Source organism: Ailuropoda melanoleuca, chromosome 15, assembly GCF_002007445.2.
Source record: "Ailuropoda melanoleuca isolate Jingjing chromosome 15, ASM200744v2, whole genome shotgun sequence".
Classification (NCBI taxonomy): domain Eukaryota; kingdom Metazoa; phylum Chordata; class Mammalia; order Carnivora; family Ursidae; genus Ailuropoda; species Ailuropoda melanoleuca.
Window position 1 is genome coordinate 40,579,148 of NC_048232.1, and position 14,614 is coordinate 40,593,761.

General features: G+C 38.3%; 1 protein-coding gene across 2 annotated transcripts in view; it reads right to left on the bottom strand.

Moving 5' to 3' along the window:
* WIF1 (WNT inhibitory factor 1) overlaps positions 1-14,614 on the bottom strand; it is a 73,169-nt gene that overhangs the window by 31,034 nt on the left and 27,521 nt on the right. The window lies entirely within an intron of this gene.

Below are 14,614 nucleotides of genomic sequence, written 5' to 3' on the forward strand. Positions count from 1 at the left end.
AACATGGTTCCTGCTACTTGAATAGCCACGAAATACTGAGAATAGTGAAGTATAATCTCCCTGGAGAGTTCTGATGCTTAACTGATTTTCAAGGGGGTTATTCAAAGGATTTGTGATGGAGACAATGTGTTCTTGCTCGGGAATAAAAAACAATCAGTAAATAGTGCCGAGGCCAAAATGAGAGGCGAGCTGAGTGGCTCTGCAGTTATCTGTAGAGATATGCAGAATTTGGATGGGTTAATTAACTAAATTATGAATTACATAAATATGGGCTAGAACGACATTTAAAACAGAATATGGCCTTTCTTAGAGTCAGTATCAAATTGATTTCCCAGTTTGGAAGATATTAAGAGAGACCTGGTAGACAGTCCCACAATTTTTTGCCTTATGTCATAGTATCATTGTATTGGGTATTAAGGACTCCATATGGGGATGATCTCAGCTGCTGTGGGGTCACTGGCGACACTTGCAGCATGTCGGGAAACGCTTCTTGGTTTCCCCAGGAAAACTGACAAAATTCCTACCGCGGCCCCTTCTTTGGGTTGTGGCAGTGCTCCAGATGACCTCCATGCAGGGTCCTTAGATGGGCAACAAAGTTTCGTGAATTAATTTTATTAAATTCATTCACCAGAAGGACCCTGAGAATAAAGAGTTTTAAGACCGTCGATTCTTACCCTGTTTGAGGGAAGGCAGAGGGATTACAAGAGGTCTGATGAAACAAAGGAGTGTCATCAGGAAAGGTAATTCAATTTGGAATGAATTCCTTTGAAAAAGAGAACATTATTTCTGTTGCAGTAAAACCAGCACCTATTAAAAGTTGGGCTTCTTCTTAGAGAGTGTTTCGTGAATCAATAATCGGGGCTCTGGGCATCCCCGCAACCTCTCCAGGTGTTTTAAATGAACTCTACCAGCTGCACTTACGTCGGTGCCTTACGAGATCACATTTATCACTTAACATTTTGTTCTAAAACATATTTCAGTTTGCATTATGAAAGGATTTAGTGTTTATGCCCTTATAATTAATAACTTTGGGTTATTTGTATTACGAAGTACAGTAATAACAACTAGCAAACAATAACATAACAAACACCTATGTGATGCATATCATGTCCCAAGACTTATTTTGAACACTTGAATTAACAGTACATGTAAGGATGGAAAAGAGCTGAGTGGATAGAGCATGCTATCCTGAAATAAAGCATGCTGAAAGTAAAACATTTCAGTGGCTAGATTGCTTTAAATACCGTAAGTTGTCATTTGCTGTTCCATAATTGTATCTTGGAATTTCATCACGTTATAAGTGAAATTTACATTTATATGGGTGATATACTTTAAAAGGCCATTTATAAAAAATAAAATTAAATATAAGCTAAAAATTTTTTGTGTGTTAATAAGAAAAAGGATGAAAGACTAGCCACCCATGTTAAAACAATGATTGTGTAGGATCGATGCTGATTTTTCCCCAAATTTTCTACAAGTGGTTCCATGCCTTTTATAGTGAAATACATTTATTTAAAAACAAACATTAATTATGTATCTTGCTTCGGTTCTGCGTGGCTGATGATAATCACTGGCTCTATTTGTATAATTCTCTGATCTGTTCATAGATGAAATATTCTTCTTGGACCTCTATTTAGTGAGACTTCGCTCATGTAACAATTTGATTTAAATCTCTTGTTCATCTCCTTGAAAGTGTCCTTTTTTTTTTTTTTAAGATTTTATTTATTTATTTAGAGAGATAGTGTGAGTGGTGGGGAGGGGCAGAAGGAGAGAGAGAATTCAAGAAAACTCTGGGCTGAGAGCACAGCCTGACATGGGGCTCAATCCCAAGACCCTGAGATCATGACCTGAGCCAGAATCAGCAGTTGGACGCTCAACTGACTGAGCCATCCAGGCGCCCCTCCTTGAAAGTGTGCTTTAAGATAACAACACGTAGTAATAAAGTAGGTTCTGAATGTGTCTCTCAAAAACTTTTGATGATGTTCAAAGAATGTGGAACTGAAAGAATTTCACTCAGGATCCAGAAACAACTCCATAGAGCCTCTGGGTCTCCTGTTATTGTTTTTGAGTATGGCCACATTAAGTAGGCTGTCAAGCGTGGAATCCATTACATTCAGTGTCAGAGAGTTTGTAATTAGCATTGGTGTGACTGTTTAACATAATGCATCTAGGTTTAATGGGTTTGTCCGGACAGCCAATATTCTCATCTTACCAATAACACATTTCACACTAGAGGTTTTAGGGTATGCCTTTGATTTCTCTGAGAATCAGTAAATATCAGTTTTTCTGCTGCAATTCTAAGACTGTATTACAGGGCAGGAACTGGTCAAAACAGTTTCCTGCTTAGATTTTATCAGCAATAGGCAGGTTCCAGAGAAAACTTCTTTTTTGTTTTTCTTTCTTTTTAAAAGATGATAGTGATGCTGTAACTTCTGAAATATATAATTTCATACTTTCCTTCATACTCAGTATGTATATTTTAAGGGGGTTTGTCCATCTGGTATTTTCATTGCCTTCTTAAAAATTCCAATTTGAAAACTACTTAGAAATTGACCAACCCTTTGTCTCTGATCTTGACACTGACTTCTTTCAATGTTTCATTTGGCATTAACAACAGATCTACCAAAACCACCCATGTCATATACATATTTCTACAAATCAGTTATCATCATCATGTAGTAGAGATGACCTATATTCCTCATTTAACTTAGTATTAACTTCAATGGCTAAAATATTTCCCTCAAAGTCAAAGAAATATGGCTGATGAAATAAATGATAGATTTAGAATGTCATAGTTTAAGTTCTAGACAGGACTTTCTGTTTTTACTTTACTTATAATATCATGAACAGTCTTAGTCTCAAACCTCTTCACTGGAAACACTTATTTGGGGGCAAATAAAACCTAAATTCTATGCCAAAGAGAACAGCAAGTTTGCTTTAAAGTTTGGGAACAAGTTTCACAGATTGTAGATTTATTACTTAGATAAAAGGAACTCAGAGCATGAACTGTAATAAGGAGGTGGCATATTGGAGAGCATGAAACCTCTATTAAGGAAAAGTACATTTTGTTTTATTAAATGACACTAGTGGAAACTCAGGTAGAGGTAAGTAGGGTGCTTATTTGAGAAGCACATGAAAAGACTGCCTTGTATTCAAACAAAGAATGAGTCTATTCAGGAGAATAATTCACTTCTAAATTAAGTTGCTGAAAAACCTTGCTGGCCTGGTTTGCCACACAGTAAATTTTCTTTTCATGGAGAAGTATAAAAGACACCCAAATATTATCAAGAGAGGAGTGAGTGCTGGAGGCCATTTAACTTGCTTCCAAGCAACTTGGCTGAATATTAAGGTTGTTCCTTCCAGAAGAGATGAAGACATCATTTAAACAGCAAAATGGGACAATTCGGAACGCCTTCACTCTGGCACTCTTTCTTGGGTAGACACAGAAAGGAAGCAGAGAACTGCATTAACCATTGGGAGGAACAGAGAGAATCCAGTATTTCTTTTCCATCTTTGAAGTTCTGGGTTTGTGGTGCATACTTAATCAAATATATTAGCATGAGAATTATAGGAGCCTCTGAGTTACGAATCAAAAGTTCTTAAAAGCTCGGCTCTCAAACCTCTTTTAACTTCATGTATCCTGATGCTGACCTAAGTGTTCATGAGCAGCACTGGAACAATAAAGGTATCAGATTTGTCCTGAAGAAAATTTCAGTTGGTTCACAGATACCAAGCGTACAGATGCCATAAAGCTTGAAAATTTACAAATAATTTTTATTGAGTGTTTACTAAACTCCGGTCGCTGTTCATCTCATTCTCACAAGAACCTGATGTTATTAGCATACACGTTGTGTTAAGATTAGCCAGGCATTCAGTATGAGAATTACTAGCAGGATCTGAAACAGCTCCTACACTGTATGTGAAGGGCAAGAAGAAATCTACTGAAGTAAGCAAGAAAGGAAAAGAGTTCGATGTTAAAGTCCCAAACAAAATGAATCAGCACACCCAATGCTTAAAATAATCTGACGCCTGAATGTCTAGACCAAAAATTGCCAGATCTCACATTCTTCCTGGGCATTCTTCTTGTCACTTCCCTGCAAAATTTCATCCTTCAAACTCATAACTCATTATCCTTGGATGCTGGGACGCTCTGCTGATTGTTCCCTCATGTCATGATTTTCCTGCGCTTCCTTGTTAACCCCCCTCCTCTCAGCTCATGATCGTTAAAAATCGCTAAGACTCAGGCCTCAGCTCTTCTCTTTTTATATTCTATCATAACACTCATGAACTTGCACAGATGGAACTGTTTCCTTTTGGGCCAATGATGCTCACTCAAAGAGAGCCATTCCCACTGCCTCATGGCCAAGCTTGTGTGCACGGACCTTCATTATTACCTTCCCAAAGCAGCTGCCTCACTGGGTGTCTTTGTATCTGTCAACAGTATTATCATTTTTCCAATAACAGAAGTGCTGTACATCTGCCTGATTGTTGTTTCTTGCCTCAACTACATCTCCCGATAGCCAGACAGACACCAAAGTTTTGTCCTTTCTCCTTGTGTAATCTTCTGATTCTGTCCCTGCCTTTCATTCCCACTGCTTCTACCCTAATCCAGCCCTTATTTCCTCATGTTGGCATCATTATAACATTTTCTGAAATATCTTTCTAGCCTTCCTCTTTAAAATCTCCACCCTGAGATGAGCCAATATACCTAATGGAAACATTAGTTATGCCATATCACGATGCTTTCCTGTCACCCCATATCTCTAGGAGAAGTCCCTTAGCCTGGTAAGTGTCCTCTACAGTCTGGCTCCAAATTTCCTTTATTTCGGACTGCTCCCCAACAGGGATCCTGTCCTGGAGCTCAACTGGCCTGCTCTGAAGACACCATAGCCATACCTATATTCCAGTGTTTTCACCTACACTGGCCTGCAGTAGGACTCAAACCAGTGTGGCCCTTAAACATATACTGTCTGTATTATTATTAAACTTTTCCCATATGTAGATCATGTATTGTCATGTACAGTTTGGATCCTCTGTGATTAAGAAAGGGATTGTGTTCCCCCCCTCCCCACCACTTTACTGGAGGTTCACTCAGCATTAGGTACAACCAGGTATTTAATAAATATTTGCTGAATGAATGAATGACCTACTGAGAAGCATCCAGATGCGTAAGCCCAGTGAATTCCAGAACATTCCATTCACATTGTTATGGTGAAATGGCATTAGCCTCTGATTTTACTGACTGGGCATCAGCTTTTCTGTTTTGGCAAATGCTAAATTACTTTTATGGGTCAAAAGATTCTCTTTTACTTTGCTGTGTGGCCGGTCACCACAGCAGATATAGAGAATAGAGAACGTTTTTGAAAAAAGAGCAATGAAACAAACATTGACATTTGATATCCAGCCAATCTCTATGTAGTTTGTAACTGTTTTATGCTTTAGGGACAAAACCTTGGCAATGAGGCTCCCAGAATAAATATAAGCAGATAACGTAGATAAGGTCCAGTTCTGGAGCATAATGTTGTCCAGTGCTCTTCTGGTTCATATTTCCAGAAGAGACTTGATCTTTTCTATAAGCTACATATATATAATTTAAATCATATGTAATTTATATAATTTTAAGTTTATAAATTTTGTAAATCTGTATATAAATTTATATAAATTTTGCCTTCTGCAAATTACAATATGCAATTACACTGTCACTGGGAAAGTGTGAAATATCAACAAAGACTTCTTTCATGACTTCTTCTGAAAGTGGCTCTAAGGAGAATTTGTTTCAAAAACGAAAAGAAAAAGCTCCTTTTCATGCAGAGTAGTTATTTAATTGTCTCACTGGTCTTGGCTTAATTGATAGTGAAATGAACATTACTTAAAGAGAGAATCTCGATCAGCCTCGTCCTTCTGTTCCAGTAATTGATTTTATCCACACTGCTGTTGACCACAGTTAGCGGGATGGGTTGAGGGAGTAAAGCTATTGGAATATAATGGTAATATTAAAACTTAAAGTCCAAGTAAACATATCCGGGACCATGAAAGTTTTGTAAACTAAAACTGGCAGGAGATCACACAGTTTGGTTTCACATGAATCTGAAATATCTAAGACATTTTCCATCTTTTTCCTCCTACGGTTTGGAATCACCATTGCTCATGCAAACCAGAAACAGACCTGGCTATCTGACAAATCACTGGCTAGTCACTCTTTTAAGATTCCTAAAGACAGAAAACCAATGTAATAGAGTGCTATATTGCTGTTGTGTGTAGAGAAAACCAAAAGCTAGGGTTTTTTATTTTTTTGAGCACGGGTAACAAGGAAGTAGAAAAGCCGAGCATTGGGGAATGGAAAGAGCTTTTTTTTTTTTTTTTTTAGTTCTTCTAAAGATGGAGAAAAAGGGTATCAGTATGCAGACAAAGTAGGTTCTAAAAATACAGCCCCCCTTCAGCATACTGCTTTCACCAGATTGCCAAAATTTTCCATGGGAAGGGCAACATAAGCAGCAGTGAGGCTTCTGAAAGTTTCATTCCTCTTTAATCCTCGAGGTTTCTGGGACAAGGACCTCCTCCTCCCAGTAAGCCTGCCCTAATTCAAGCATTTGCATAGTTAGGGGTCAATGGCAATCCCAAAATTGGGCACCAAGAAGAACAGTATTGGGCAATATGGGGGGAGGTCTAAGGAAAGGGACTGAGGAAAGAAAACTTTGTTTTAAGGGGTGTAGCTGGCACTCTGTGCACCAGGAGAAGTCCAAACAGGAGGTGTGGGAAAAGAAACCGCGGGAGCACAGCCACACGCTTCTCCTAGAGAGTAGGCGGTAATTATTGGAGAACGTGGAAGGGCTAAAGCAGCGGTATGAATACAGGTGCTCTAGAGGAGATGAGAGGAGATTTCAGCTCTTGAAAAAGGAAAAGGAAACTTTTTTCTGTTTTTTTCTTCTCATCTCAAGATTTATATTTAAATATTTCTTTTCCTAAAGCTTCAAAAGCAGTTAGCATGGTGGTGGGTATAAAGGGGGGCATGTATTGCAATGAGCACTGGGTGTTATACGCAAACAATGAATCATGGAACACTACATCAAAAACTAATGATGTACTGTATGGTGACTTATGTAACATAAATAATAATAATAATAATAATAATAATAATAATAATAACAAAGCTTCAGAAGCAGTCATTAAGTATTCATTTATACGGGGTGGGGGAGAAGAGAATGGGCTAAGAGCTCTGTCTTGGATAATAATTTCACAACTGAGCAATTACCCTTACACCTTGTGCAGTACATTTATTCCTCATCAGTATCTCATTCCCTTGGTCTCACCTTCATACAAGTCACATGGTGCTGTATTTCAATACATCACATTTTTAGGACAGAATGACTTTTATAAAATGTCCAAATAAATCTGTGTAGCACATATAAGTAGCTCAAAAGAGGCAAGACTAATGTCCCATTTCTTTCAGAGTTCTTTATAATGTATAGTTATCTCCTGGGATGTATATTTATTTCATTCCATTGATAAAAAGTGTTTGGAAATTTTTAACTGACTTAGAAATATCAGTAGATTCTCAATGATGGCTTTCAAAATATTTAACATTAGGTCATGTCTTTCTTAGTCTTAGCTTCAGGTAGTTTTCTGAAATTCTTAAATATATTTTTATTGAATCCATATGGACAGTATTAACTTACTTCTTGATTAAAACAGAAAAAAAAAGACTTCCCTTATTGAATTTGTGTTTTGAAAAAATACATTAAATTATTTGGTAAATATGAGATATGCCTTTATTTGACTTCTTTGTTCATATAATCACAATTTCATATATCAAAATACTATGTTACAAGATATCATCCAATGACCAGTTATTCTATTCCTATCTAAGAGCCAAACAGAAAAAAGAAGTCTGTAATTTCATAGTTACAGATTTTCAAAGTTTAAAAATTTAGGAAACTAGTGTTACTAGCAGAAGATTCAAGTAGCAGTCATCACTATACATTTATTTTTATACTTCAGAAAAAAACGATTGCCTAGAACATACAGCATCATCAGCCCTTTTATTCTTCTAAATTCCACTAGATATTTGCTATTTTAAAACTGTTATTCATACATGCATTATTCATCCTTTTTAAGAAAATGAGAAACTGAGGCAGAACTGAAACAATTTCCTAGAGAACACTGATGATGAAAATCCATAGTCTGAGGACTGGTTAATGTATGTGGCCAACTTCAATTACCCTCTAATACCCCTGAGCAATTCTTTTATTTGTTTATTATTATTTTATTTTATTTTTTTAGAGAGGGAGAAGGGTGGGGGAGGGATAGAGGGAGAGGGAGAGAGAGATTCTCAAGCACAGTCTCACGACCCTGAGATCATGACCTGAGCTGAAATCCAGAGTCGGATGCTTAACTGACTGAGCCACCTAGGCAACCCCCTGAGCAATTCTTTTAAACATCCCTATTCTCTCCCTTCTCCTACACACAACAGTTCCATAGTTTCCCCCAAAGCCCTCTGCCCCATCCCTGCTATGATCACTCAACTGATGACAATACCCTTTTCACAAAGGAAACAGACATTGCTAGATATGGATTCTCTCAACTTTTCCTCCAACCTCCTTCAAACAGCCAACATTCACATTCAATCTGCCTCCTTCCTATATCCTCTGACATTGGCTCTAACAGTAATGTCATCTTCCCTTATGTATATTAATATGATTAAAAGGTTAAAAACCAAACCCTGTCTCTACCAGTCTATCTTTCTTCCCTCCTGTCATTACAATGCTTCCAGAGGGGTCTATATCCATGGCTTCAGCGTTCCAGCTCATCAGTGTTCGGCTCACTATGGTAAGGCTTTTGCCCTCATCATTTTTTTTTAAGATTTTATTTATTCATTTGAGAGAGAGAGAGAGAAGGAATGTGTGCACATGATTGGGGGAAGGACAGAAGGAGAGGGAGAAGCAGACTCCTTGCTGAGCAGGGAGGCTGACATGGGGCTGGAACCCAAGACCCTGAGATCATGACCTGAGCTGAAGGCAGACGCTTAACCGACTGAGCCACCCAGGCACCCCTGTCCTTATCACTATTAAAATGTTTTCATAAGGTTGCAGATGGCCTCCGAATTGTTAAATCCAATAAGCACTTTCCATCTTAATCTCTCTTATTAGTCTCTGAAATTTTTTATTATAATCAACTTTTTTTGTTTGCCCTGTCTATGGCAACAGTGTGAGTTCCTCTTCTCCTTCTCGCATCAGTCTTTCCCTAATGACCTTCACATGCTTCTCTTTCTATAATGGCACCTTAAAAAGAGCTCTGATTGTGGTCCCACATACCCTTAGAACATTCATATATTATGTTCATATATATGTGACTATTTTTCTGGGGGGAGCAGACCCTAGCTTTCATCATGTTCTTCAAGGAGTTCCATGGCTCAAAAAATAATGGTAAGAGCCACTGCCTTAAATGCTGATGTTTCCAGGAAACTACTGCCGCTCTCTTCTTGCTTCTGCTCTCTTCTTGAGGTATTTTATCCATTTAAATGACTTCAATATATACCAACATTTCAACAACTTCCAAATTTTTAACTCCAGTTTTCACATTTCTTCTGAACTCTAGGTTCATATTGACAGCTGTCTACCAGACATCTCCTCTTGGACTTAACATGTTTGAACCAAACTCATTATTTTCCTGATGAACCTATTCACTTACATTTCTTTACATAGCACTATATGCCTGATTACTCAAGATATAAACTTGGCAGTCTTTCTAGACCCCCAACTTTTCTCTCACCAGCCATCTCCACAAACTTTCATTGATTTCTCAAATCTATTCCCTTCTTTTCTTTCCCACTGTTACTACCAAAATTCAGACTTTCTCCCCCATGCTCCTGTAATTGTCCCCTAACCTATCTCCCTAGTAACTCCTGCTGTCCAGATTTATACCCTCCAGGCTCTGATGTCAACCAGTTTTCTTCCTAAATGTCAGCTGGACCATACCACCGCTCCCACTTAAAACTCTTAATTGTTTCTAACCATGGGGAAGAGTTTAGCTACTGCTTTACAGCTGGCTCTGCTCACCGGCCTTGTCTCAGGTCTTCCCTCACATTGCTGGTCCAGCCATAGCAAGCTTTGAGTCCACGAACTGCCATGTTGTCTCATGAACCCTGCTCCCTACTCTATGCCTGGATTTTCCACTCCGTGCTCTTGTCCACCAAGCAACCTTTGACTTACTTCTCCAGGCACAGGTGAAATGTCATCTCTTTCATAAAACTTTCCTGCCCCAGATCCTCTTTCCTGTACTTTCCCCCTTATCTTTACTATCGTGCTTCCAGTAACAGTCTATTTACTTGTTTTCCCCATTAAACTCTCTTCTATGGAAGGGACTTTGCCTATTCTTATTTGAATCCCCAGTGACTAACAGTTTTTGTGGCACAAAAGCTGTTTATAAAAAATAAATACAAGCTTTGAGTCAAACTACTTGTACACTAAAATAAAAAAAATAGGTAAATCACATCTTACTGGAATTGCCTTTTTCTTTAGCTTTAAAACAAATTAGAAATGTCTTCTTGAACTATTATTTTACAGGGAATTTAGAGGATAGAAGGACAAGTAAAACTATACCACAAACATATAATCAGTGAAATCCAGGCTATGGGAAACTATGGGCCAAACATCCAGTCTCCTCAACAAAAATCTGAAAGAAGAAAAAAAAGAGAGAAATGGAGGGGAAACCTACAGATTAAAAGAGAACTAAGACTTACAACCATCACAGTGTGTGCACCTAACTTGGATTCTCACTCAAATAAACAAACTGTTAAAAACAGGTGACATATGGTTTCACTCATTTATGGAACATGAGAGATAGGAGGATCGGTGGGAGAGGGAGGGGAGGAATGAAGTGGGGGTAATCAGAAGGGGGAATGAACCATGAGAGACTGTGGACTCTGGGAAACAAACTGAGGGCTTCAGAGGGGAGGGAGGTGGGGGATTGGGATACGCCAGTGATGGGTATTAAGGAGGGCACATATTGCATGGTGCAGAGGGTGTTATATGCAAGTAATGAATCATGGAACATTGCATCAAGAACTGGGGATGTACTGTAAGGTGACTAATATAACAAAATAAAAATTATTAAAAAAAAGGTGACATTTATGAGCAATAGTTGGAAATTTAAACACTAACTACATATTTGAATATGTTAGGGAACTGTTTTTAATAGTTTTGAGGGTTTTTTAAAAGTTTTTTTATCTTTTATAGATACATACTAAAATATTTGTGGATAAAATGACATGATATTTGAGATTATTTCAAAATACTGTGGGAGGGGGCCATGGGTGGGGACTGTAGATAAGACATGGTTGGCCACAAATTAATGATTCTTGAATCTAAGTGATAGATAAATGGGTGTTCTATCACTTAGATTCAAGAATCTTGAATCTGTGTTCACTGCTCTGTTCCAGTACCTAGAGCAGTGCCTGCACATTGAAAGTGCTCAATAACTATTTATTGGATGGATCAAAGAAGGAATGAATAAGGAAAGGTCAGCAAACCTAACGACATCCTTCTATTTGTTTCAATTTGGAAAAGTTTTTGTTATGAATTAATTAGAGTTAATTGACTTTAAAACCTTTGCCAGGATCAGAGCTGTTGGCTGAAATTGATCCATGGCATAAAAGGCAAGATCTAGGAAAATCAAACATGTTTTTGGAAACATAAGCACAGTATAATTTTTGTTATTGTTGCTTAGAGAGTGGGTGTGTGCATGTGCGAGGAGGGGTGGGAGCATATGCTGAGAGAGGAGCAGAGAGAGAAGGGGAGAGAGAGAGAGAGATCTCAAGCAGGCTCCCAGCTCAATATGGAGCCCAAAGTGGGGCTCGATCTCAGGATCCTGAGACCATGACCTGAGCTGAAACCAAGAGTTGGACGGTTAACTGACTGAGCCACCCAGGCGCCCCCCTGCTTTTTTTCACAGTATAATTTAACTACAATTTTACTGATCACATGATTCCTTTCTATTCAGATTTTAATACAAGAAATTGGTTGTAGGAGATTAAACATTGAATTGAATTTATTTTTTATTTAATTTTATTATTACATTATTATTTATTTTTAATTTCCTTTCTTAAGTTCAGACAAATAGTATTATTATCAGAGTTTCTCAAAGCTAGAGACTACGACTTCTTCCGCAGTCCTTATTTTGCCTAACACTGTACTAGACAATACAGGTAATAAAGACTGCTGACTTAAACCAGTACTTTTTTCTAAAAAAAAAACAAAAACTCTCCATTGTTCTCTTTATCAGAAAAATTCTTATGTCGATGCAAATATGTAAGTATGGGTGTTAGAAAACTTGTAAATAATGAACAAATATCTGAAGGAAGAGCACACCAGTAGAAAGAATAGTGATGCCTAGTCCCTCAGGTGGGAAGGTACCTGGCACATTGGTAAAGAGCAAGGAGGCCAGTGGTGACAGGACCAGAGCCGGCAGGGCACCATAGTGACCAGCACTCAGCAGGATGGGAAGCATCACTCTGTCACAGGCAAAGGGGTCAGCTGCGCCCAGTGGAGGAACCCAGGAAAGTGCTCGTAAGAACAAGATAGGCTCTAAACATCCTCCGGGGCCAGAAGAAACACTGTAAGTGACACCAATGCCCTGTCTCTTACCTCTTGTCTCTGTTTTCCATGCCCCCGACCTGCACCCCAGCCTTCCAGCCCTAGAGGAGCTGGAGCTGTCTATGAGAATAGTCAACCACAGTGCCTTCCCGGCTGCAGCTAAGGGAGGGGAGGAGTTTTAACTGTGAATGAAGACTAGAATTTTATCTACTACACACTAGTGGGTATTTTAATTACTGAAATGAGAATAATCTTAGCACTAAAGTAATCAGAGGACATTTTACTGTCTTTGGCTAACTAGAGAAAATCCAGAATCTGCCTGAGGAGTCATCCAAAGGCCCAGGGAGAAAGTAGCCTACACGGCAGGTTTGCAGGGGCTGCTGTGAGAAACAGTAAAGACTGCTCTATGTCATTACACACGGCGGCATCTTGCTTATTTGCTGTAATAAGCCCTTGGGTCCTTAAATAAGGATCTTAGGAGCCAAAGAGCAGCAGCATATTTCCTTTTGTAACCTCATGGTCTTTCTATTTTGCCCACTTAAAACATGCCAGACTATTAACACAAATATGAACCCTCCTTTATTTCTTTCTAATTATTATGTTACATATTAGCTTTCTCGTATTTAAGAATTATTTCATGTAAATTCTTTAGTACTTTCAGTTCCCCTTCCTGGATGTAAACCTAGTTAACGACCATGACTCTTTTCCAAGAGCACAATGAATGACAGTACTTTGCAGTTAAAATAAACGGCTACGAGGCAGATGCGAGCAGACACCGTAGTTAGTCAAGCTGATTCATTAAGGAAAAAAAAAGGCACAGTAAAGCTGAATCAACTGTCATCTTTTAGTGATGACTGTTGATCTGATGTGATGAGAGAAAGTTCATGCACGTGGATGGGTTGATTCGGCTCCCGGATGGTCTGGAACATCGTTAACTCATACAGACTGATTCTGGCCCTGGTTCAAACTTCTCAGCCTTTGTTCTTGGGGCTCAGAGGATGGCTTTGAAGTTCAGGATAAAGCTCTTCTAACACACCATTACCAAAGAATAACCTTTTGATTATGATCTCATGAAAGTATAATCAATAGCTTACATAAGTTAAAACCATGGCAAACAGTGACGGTCCTGTAATTGGACCTTTATGAATTCCATATGTTACAATCTCTGCATTAGCTAGCAGTCTTGCATAATACATAGATTTCTTCCCCAAACGTAGCCGTTGAACTTTCTTAAAAGGCTATGAAACTTTTCACAGCTACTGTCAGCCTTGAACTCTTCAGGCCCCTGAGCTTGGTTGTGGGTATGTGACAGGCAGGATTTTTGGAAAGCTTAAAAGGATAAATAAATATTTCTCCCAAATCCAATAGATACTCATTTGTGCAAAGCAATTTAATCAAAGCCAGTAACTTTTTACTTAATTGTACAACTTTAAAAAATATTTCAGGGGGAAAAACACCTCCAGCAAATGATGGTTAAAAACTTAAGTAGAAAATATATTCCCTTAGCAAAGGCATGTTCTCACATAATGTTCTCAAATAACTAGGACCTGGCTAGGAAGCCGTTATGCCATTATCTACAGTATCTAAGATTGATATTTACTTCTCTCTCTTGTTAAGCTATATTACACTATTACTAAATGTAAAATTTAAGTGTTTAGTGTAGCTTAATTGGCTTCACTTTAGGAGAAAGGGCAGTAAACATGCAAGAAAAGATTTGGAAAGAAAAGTACCTAACCCATGGTCACAGAAGTTAAAAACAAAAAAACAAAACAAACCAGCCGAGTTCTCTGATAGATTGAAGGGGGCAAAGAAGTCTGAGTTGAAGGAACATTTAGTGACAGAGTGAAAGATATCCAAGGTAAGATGAGTCCCCTCCTTTTAGACTAAACATCAGATCCTTAGAGAGAGATGAGTATAAAGAGCCCAAACCAACAATTAAAGGTGGGGGAAGACGTATCAAAAAGAGTTATTTTTGCATCTTAGCCTTCTCCTTCCCAACTATTATCAGCCCTTTCAGTGTCACC